Source organism: Capsicum annuum, chromosome 1, assembly GCF_002878395.1.
Source record: "Capsicum annuum cultivar UCD-10X-F1 chromosome 1, UCD10Xv1.1, whole genome shotgun sequence".
Lineage (NCBI taxonomy): Eukaryota > Viridiplantae > Streptophyta > Magnoliopsida > Solanales > Solanaceae > Capsicum > Capsicum annuum.
Window position 1 is genome coordinate 111,588,451 of NC_061111.1, and position 9,014 is coordinate 111,597,464.

A 9,014-nucleotide genomic window follows, 5' to 3' on the forward strand; every position below is an offset into this window, starting at 1 on the left:
GGACTTTAAAGGGATTTTTTTCGTTTTGAATATGGTTTGGTTGGTGACTTAGTTACTTGAAAATGATTAAGTGTAGGGACTTTAAATGGGATTTTTTTGTTTTAAATGTGGTTTGGTTGGTGACTTAGTTACTTGAAAATGGTTAAGTGTAGGGACTTTAAAGGAGATTTTGTGGTTTGAATGTGGTTTGGTTGGTGACTTATTTACTTGAAAATGGTTAAGTGTAGGGACTTTAAAGGGAATTTTTTTGTTTTGAATGTGGTTTGGTTGATGACTTAGTTACTTGAAAATGGTTAAGTATAGGGACGTTAAAGGAGATTTTTTTTGTTTTGCATGTGGTTTGGTTGGTGACTTAGTTACTTGAAAATGGTTAAGTATAGAGACTTTAAAGGAGATTTTGTTTTTTGAATGTGGTTTGGTTGGTGACTTACTTACTTGAAAATGGTTAAGTGTAGGGACTTTAAAGGGGATTTTTTTTGTTTTGAATGTGGTTTTATTTTAATACTTAGTCACTTGAAAATGGTTAAGTGTAGGGATTTTAAAGGAGATTTTTTGTTTTGAATGTGGTTTGGTTGGTGACTTAGTTACTTGAAAATGGTTAAGTGTAGGGACTTTAAAGGGAATTTTCTGTTTTGAATGTGGTTTGGTTGGTGACTTAGTCACTTGAAAATGGTTAAGTGTAGGAACTTTAAAGGGGATTTTTTTGTTTTGAATATGGTTTTGTTTTGATACTTAGTCACTTGAAAATGGTTAAGTGTTGGGACTTTAAAGATGAGTATTCAAGGTGAGGTGCCTTGGTGTATGTTATTTGCGAATTATGTAGTGTTGATTGATGAGATGCGAGGGGCGTGAATTATAAATTGGAGGTTTGGAGGCAAAACCTTGAGTCTAAGGGGTTCAGGTTGATAGGTCCAAGACGGAGTATTTGGAATGCAAGTTTAGTGACTTAAGGTAGGAGGACGATATGATAGTGAGGTTGGAATCCCAAGATGTTTGTAAGAGGGATAGTTTTAAGTATCTTAGGTCTATGATTCAGGGGAATAATAAGATTGATGGGGATATCGCTAATCGTTTTGGAGCAGGTTAGATGGAGTGGAGGCTTGCCTCGGGAGTGTTGTGTGATAAGAAATCACTCCTTAAGCTTAAAGGCAAATTCTATAGAGTGGCAATCCATCCGGCCATGTTGTATAAAGCAGAGTGTTGGTCAGTCAAGCACTCTCACATCCAAAAATTGAAGGTAGAAAAAATGAGGATATTGCGTTGGATGTGTGGGCTTACCAGAAGGGATAGGGTTAGGAATGAGATTGTTTGAGATAAGATGGGAGTGGCTTCGATGGAGGACAAAATATGGAAAGAACGACTAAGATGGTTTGGGCATGTGATGAGGAGGGATGCAGATAGCCCCAATTCATAGTTGTGAGAGGCTTGCGTTGGATGGCTTCAAAAGGAGTAGAGGTATTTCGAAGAAATACTGGAGGGAGGTGATTACACATAACATGGAACAACTGAAGCTTACTGAGGACATGACCCTAGATAAGAAGGTGTAGAGGTCGCGGATAAAGGTAGAAGGATAGCGGGAGGGTGTGGGTTATAGCAAGCCGTCGGGAGGGATCTTGTGTAGCCGGGTTAGTAACCTTAAGACTGTGTACATAGGTGTCTTAGGTCTGTAAGTGTTTGTTACTTCTAGGTGGGTGCCCCATTCATAACTTCTTAGTTCCTATTTTTTTATTTTGTGTTACCTTATCTCTCGTATTTCGTATTTCTTTGATTTATATTTTATTATTTCTTGCACCTTTTCTACTATGTCATACATCCCTTTGTTTACTATCTTTTATCTTGAGCCGGAGGTCTATCAAAAATAGTCTCTCTACTTCTTCTGAGGTAACGGTATTTACCCTCCCGAAATCCTACTTTGTGGGAATACACTGGGTTTGTTGTTGTTGTATGGACTTTAAAGGAGATTTTTTTATTTTGAATGTGGTTTGGTTGGTGACTTAGTTACTTGAAAATGGTTAAGTGTAGGGACTTTAAATGAGATTTTTTGTCTTGGATGTGGTTTTGTTTTGATACTTAGTCACTTAAAAATGGTTAAGTGTAGGGACTTCAAAGGAAATTTTTTTGTTTTGAATGCAGTTTTGTCTTGATACTTAGTCACTTGAAAATGGTTAAGTGTAGGGACTTTCAAGGGGATTTTTTTTTTTTTTGAATATGGTTTGGTTGGAGACTTAGTTACTTGAAAATGGTTAACTGTAGGAACTTTAAAGGGGATTTTGTGTTTTGAATATGGTTTGGTTGGTGACATAGTCACTTGAAAATGGTTAAGTGTAGGGACTTTAAAGGGGATTTTTTTCATTTTGAATGTGCTTTTGTTTTGATACTTAGTCACTTGAAAATGGTTAAGTGCAGAGACTTTAAAGGAAATTTTTTTATTTTGAATGTGGTTTGGTTGGTGACTTAGTCACTTGAAAATGGTTAAGTGTAGGGACTTTAAAAGGAGATTTTTTTGTTTTGAACGTGGTTTTGTTTTGATACTTAGTCACTTTAAAATGGTTAAGTGTAGGGACTTTAAAGGGGACTTTTTGTTTTGAATGTGGTTTGGTTAGTGACTTAGTTACTTGAAAATGGTTAAGTGTTGGGACTTTAAAGGGGATTTTTTATTTTGAATGTGGTTTGGTTGTTGACTTAGTCACATGAAAATGGTTAAGTATAGGGACTTTAAAGGAATTTTTTTTTTTAATGTGGTTTTGTTTTGATACTTAATCATTTGAAAGTGGTTAAGTGTAGGGACTTTAAAGAAAATTTTGTTTTGAATGTTGTTTGGTTGGTGACTTAGTTACTTGAAAATGATTAAGTGTAGGGACTTTAAAGGCAATTTTTTGATTTTGAATGAGTTTTGGTTGCTGACTTAGTTACTTGAAAATGGTTAAGTGTAAGGACTATAATGGTGAGTTGGTAGGTTGAAAATAATTAAGTGTGGGGACTTTAAAGGTGACTTGTTTGGTTGAATGTGGTTATGTTTGGTGACTTGATAGGTTGAAAACGATTAAATGTGGGGACTTTTAAAGGTGTTTTTTTAATGTTGTTATGTTTGGTGATAACTGAATTTTTGTGACTTGATCTAATTAGTTGAATCTGATTGTTTGCATAGTTGGAACCTGATTATAGCTGGATATATCAACGGAACAATGATAATAGAATGGGTATTAGGGACGAATTTGTTAAAGGTGTCAAAAGATTTGTTGAACATGCTAAGATACTTGATATTTGGCACATTTTCAGGCTATTCGTTATCCTTGTGTTAGATGTGATGGTATAAATCTTGTAAATGAAGAAGATGTAAAGGAACATATTTATAGAAGGGGGTTTCACGAGGACTTTTTAAGATTGCATGGTATTCATGGTGATGTTGCGCAAAATAACTTTGTTGTTGGAGAAAGTAGTAGGTCTGCAGGGCATAATGAATATCAAGATACTAGGATGACAGAAATGGTGCACGATGCTTTTGGGATGCAACACGGGGGCGACTTTATGGAAAATATCGAAGATGTTCCTAATAGCGAAGTGGGCAAATTCTTTGAACAATTACATGCTGCTAGTCATCCTTTGTTTGATGGGTGTTCGCACTCTCGTTTGTCTGTTGTTGTTAGATTATTAAGTATTAAACTGACTGAAATATTGTTGAAGTAGGAATGGACTCAATGATAGACCTAATTAAAGAGTTAGTTGACCTCGGCTTGGAGGTTATTGATTCTTTCTATAAGGCAAAAAGATTGGTGTCAAAGTTAGGTCTCTCCTAGGTTAGAATTGATTGTTGTGAAAATGGCTACATGTTATACTTTAAGGAAGATGCTAACCTAGAGTCCTGTAAGTTTTGTCAGCACCTTGATATAAACGTGGTTCTAGTGGAAATTAAATTGCTATTAAGGCGATGCATTATTTACCTCTCATACCAAGGTTGAAGAGATTGTATGCTTTAAACAGCTCAGCTCCTCATATGAGATGGCACAGTGAAAATAGAAGGCTCACTGGTGTTATGTGTCATCCATCTAATGGAGAGGCTTGGAAGCATTTTGATGCAACTTATCCAGATTTTGTAGCTGAGCCACAAAATATTCATTTGGGATTATGTGCGGATGGCTTCTCTCCTTTTTTAATTGGTGCTGCGCCATATTCATGTTGGCCTGTATTTATAACCCCTTATAATCTTCCTCTTGAAATGTTGATGACTAGTCCCTATATATTTCTGAATTATGTTGTTCCTAGCCCGCATAATCCAAAGAAAAATAGATGTCTACTTGTAACCTTTGATCGAAGAACTTCAAATTTTATGGCTTGAGGGGGTTAAAACTTGGGACATCTCACTTAAACTGAATTTCAGTCTGCATACATATCTAATGTGGACTGTTAATGATTTTCCTGCTTATGGAATACTGTCTGGGTAGATGACAGCTGGAAAACTGGCTTGTCCATATTGCATGAAAAAAACAAAATCTTTCACATTAAGGCATGGCCAAAAAAATACATGGTTTAATTGTCATCGTTGTTTCTTGCACCTAATCATGAATTTAGGAGACTCAAGAATGCATTCAGAAGGAATAGAAGGGAATATAACGGTCCATCTCCAAGGCTGTCTGATCATGACATCTGGGAGATAGTTCAGGATTTGCCTAAAGCTAGCGAAGAACCATTGTACAGGTTTGATGGATATGGCGTTTCGCATAACTGGACAAAGCAGAGTATATTTTGGGAGTTAGAATATTGGCCAGATAAATTTACTTAGAAATAATGTTGATGTCATGCATACTGAGAAGAAATCTTTTGACAACTTGTTCAATACAGTTATGGATGTCACCGGCAAAACAAGGGATAATCCTAAGGACAGACTTGACTTACCAGAGTACTGCAAACGCAGAGAATTACACTTACAGACAGGAGGGGCCCAATGGCAATGTTCTTAAGCCAAAGGCTAGTTTTTCATTTAAGTTCGACCAAAAACGTCAAATATGTGAGTGGGTTCAAAGTTTGAATATGCTTGATGGATATGCCTCAAATTTAGGAAAGAGAGTTCATATGGCACAAGGAATCTAGCATGGAATGCAAAGCCATGATTGTTATATTTTCATGGAACAATTACTTCCAATTGCTTTTATTGGTTTACCTGAAAATATATGGAAACCAATAGCAGAGATCAGTTTGTTCTTTAAAGACTTATGTGTCGCCACATTAAAAGAAGAAAATCTGGCGCGAATGAAAAGTAATATTGTTGTTATCACCAACAAACTGGAGAAGATTTTTCCTCCAACGTTCTTCAATATGATGGAATATCTTCTATTCACCTTGTGCACGAAGCTCGGCTAGGCGGTCCAATTCAAACTAGGTGGATGTATCCATTCGAACGGTAAGCAATTGCAACATATTTAAATTCATACATATCTTTTTTAAATATAGTAAACATCTAATTTTAAGATTGTGCATGGCAATTGGAAAATTAAAAAGGGGTCCTAGAAACAAACATAGGGTGGAAAGCTCTATAGTTGAGGAATATCTTGCAAGAGAAACGTCTCAATTTTGTTCATACTACTTTCGTGATGAAGTTTCTTGTTCAAGAAACCGACCGAATCGTCATCAGGACGATGTGAATAAGCCTCATTTACAACCGATATCAATTTTCACTCAATCTGGTTGTAAGGCTAAAAAGATCATACGTCGTCGGCTCACTCCCACGGAGCACAAATCAGCAACTTTGTATGTCTTGCTGAATTGCCCGAAAGTTGAGCCCTTTCTGAAGTAAGGAGATTAAAATTTTAACATATCTTATTTGTTTACTCATTCCCTTAAAGAAACTAATTGTGTTTCGCATGTTGGATCTTCGGTTCATTTAAGACTCAATTCCATGAAAATCAAATGTATTCATCCTTTGTAACATAGTTTACATATGAGGTTCGTTAGTGTTTTAATATTTCTACAAATTTTAAACATTTACACATTCCTCAACTAACATATAATATATATATATATATATATATATATATATATATGTATGTATAATATTTTTAGGTACACCAGTCACCAAATATAGTCGCATACAATCAACTCTTGAGAGATATTTCTTTAGGTCCAATTATAGCTCATGTAATATCCCATTACACAGTAAATGGGTTTAAATTTTCCACCGAACAACACTCCAGAACAAGGAAAACAAATAATATTAGTATTTGGGTTAAGGGTGATGATGATGTTGATTGCTTTGGCATCATACATGAGATCTTAGAACTGGAGTATGCTGATTTCCCAATAAAAATAATTATCCTCTTTTGATGTAAGTGGTTTGATCCAGGCACAAGAGTACATAAGGAGCATAACATCATTAAAGTAAAGCACAATAGGTCGTATCCTATTTATGATCCATTTGTTCTAGCACAAAATGCTAAACAAGTGTATAATGCTCCTTATCCGTTGTGCAGTGATAAGTCTGATTGGTGGGCTGTAATCAAAATAAAGCCTATAGGACGGGTGAAAGTTAAGAATATGTTGGAGACTGTATATCAAAATGAAATGCAGATTGATCACCAGCTAGTGGACAGTTTGAATCACCCAAAAAATATATTTGAAGAAGTTAATATTGCGGAAGAAGAGGCTGAGTGGGTAGGAGATAAGGAAACTTCCGAAGAGGGTGAATGGTTTAGTGGAAAGTCTTCAGAAGATAAGGATTAGTTGTGTAGGTTGTATTTATTATGCATTGATGTCTTTATGCTTTGTACTATATATTTACCTTTATGTTTCTTTTTTAATATTGATTTGTAATATACAGTTTAAGATTGTTGTTTTTACTTTTTTCATAATTTATATAGTAATAAAACTATTCCTGTCTATCTCATGTTGCTGGAGCGATTTGAAATGTGAATTAGTAACTTAAAATTAGTTACTAGGAATATTTTCTTATATATTCATTTTGTAGGAACTAACTACTTGTTAACTTTACATAATTTAGTTGTCAGGTAGAGGTGACAAAGGTAAGAGAAAAGTTGATCTTACGAAACCAAAAAAGAAAAGACAACTTCCACCTTATAGACGACCGACAGGTATTCATATCTGAGGGTTAGTTTGCTGACGCGACAGCACGATCCTCATATTCTAGGTCGTCTCAGCATTTGGTTCCTACTCCTACACATGTAGGGCCACTTCATGGGTCTACACCGACCCAATCTACTCTTATCACCGTACCACGGCCATCACAGTACTATCAGATGGCCGCTGGCACACCCATACATCTACCATCATCGATACCCTCTTATAGCAGTCACGCAGCTTCGAACAATGATTCTACTGGATCTATTGGGTTATCGGATCTTCAGCTTAGAGGCACTCCATCAGGTGCTTTAGATCCGCCCACACCAGTACATCCACTATCACTTGATTCGCAACTAGGAGATAGAGATGATTCTAGAAGACGTTATCTTGTTCCATATGCGAGAGGGTAAGATTTCTAAATATAATAACATTATTAATTTTTCATTACTGTATTGTTATGCTCTATGAAATTACTGTTTGATCTTGTGTTGTAGGTTTAGGACGGATACTAGAGTTGGACAAATTACGAGAAAATGCATTTGTCGAAACTTCAATGGCTACTGGACCAATTGGCAAAAGGTTTCAGAAATTGACAGGGAAAAAATGTTTCAAGAATTTAATGTAAGGATTTAACTTATCAACTACTTAACACTTTGTTAGAACATAAGATTGAATATTTATTTTTATTTTTGTTGTAGAAATTTTACTGGTGGGATGATGCGAATGCATATCTTATAAAGAGGAATTTTTTTAAAAGATGTAGATCCAGATTTAACGGTCTGTTGGATTATGCCCGAACCAATTTGGTACTACCTGACTGGATTAGTGAACCCTTAAGGAAATAATATATTCTCCATTGAAATAGCAAAGAATACCAATTACTGAGGGAAAAAGAAAAGAAAGCCCGGACATCATCCAAGGATGACTCCCTACATACTGCGGGTGCCAAAAGTGTAATTGTTGTGGAGGAAAAAATGATATATAAATTTTACAGTTTTAATTATTTGTTTCTATTTAAATTTTTTATTATTTGAACATTGATAATTTTTTCATATGCAGGAAAAAGAAAAGGGTAGGAGCATACCACAAGATGAGCTATTCGATGAGATTCATCTGGAAAAAAAAAAACCCGACTGATGAAGATGTCTGGGTTGAACCTCATGCAAAAGCTGCCCATGTAAGAAATAAATATTGAATTTATGAATCTTTTTCTCAAAGTTGATATTATTCAATTATAAGTACTTTAATATTTTTGACTTTTAGTTTTAACTTTACTTTGAATATAGGACAAATATACGTAACTTGTTAGTGAGTATTGTAGTACTCAGCCTCCTGAAAGTCAAGGTGACCCACTACCCCAACATGTAGAGGAGGAGTTATGGGAAAAAGTTGTGGGTCCTACAGTTAGAGGCCATTACTACAGATACCACAGAAAATTTTTTTGCAAGAATATTAGGTGTTCATCCGGCCCTGCATACTCTAGCTCTTTAGTTGATAGAGAAACCATTGAAAGACTAGAAAATATGGTTTTTAAACTCACTGAAGAGATTGCTGAACAGAGAGAGAGGGCACAGAAGAAGGAGGAGGAAACATCATCACAAATTAGGCTACTGCAGGAGCAGTTCAACTCTTTCATTCAGACTGCAGGGATTATTCCTTCGTGTTATGGTAATGCAGTTCGGGCTGCAAAAGGTCTACGCCCCCTAGATGAAATCAGCACAGATAAGGATATGGAAGACGAGGACGAATTCGATGAAGATGACTTTTAGTTTTTTAACTTTTGTATGTGTTCTACTTTGAATTTAGACATTTTGTTGTAGTTTGTACACCTTTGAAACTATTGTTGTAGTTTTTACACTTTCACTTTTGTTGGACATTTTGTATGTGTTGTACACTTTTGAAAGTATTTACATTTGGTTTGTTGTTGTTGTTGTTGTTGTTGT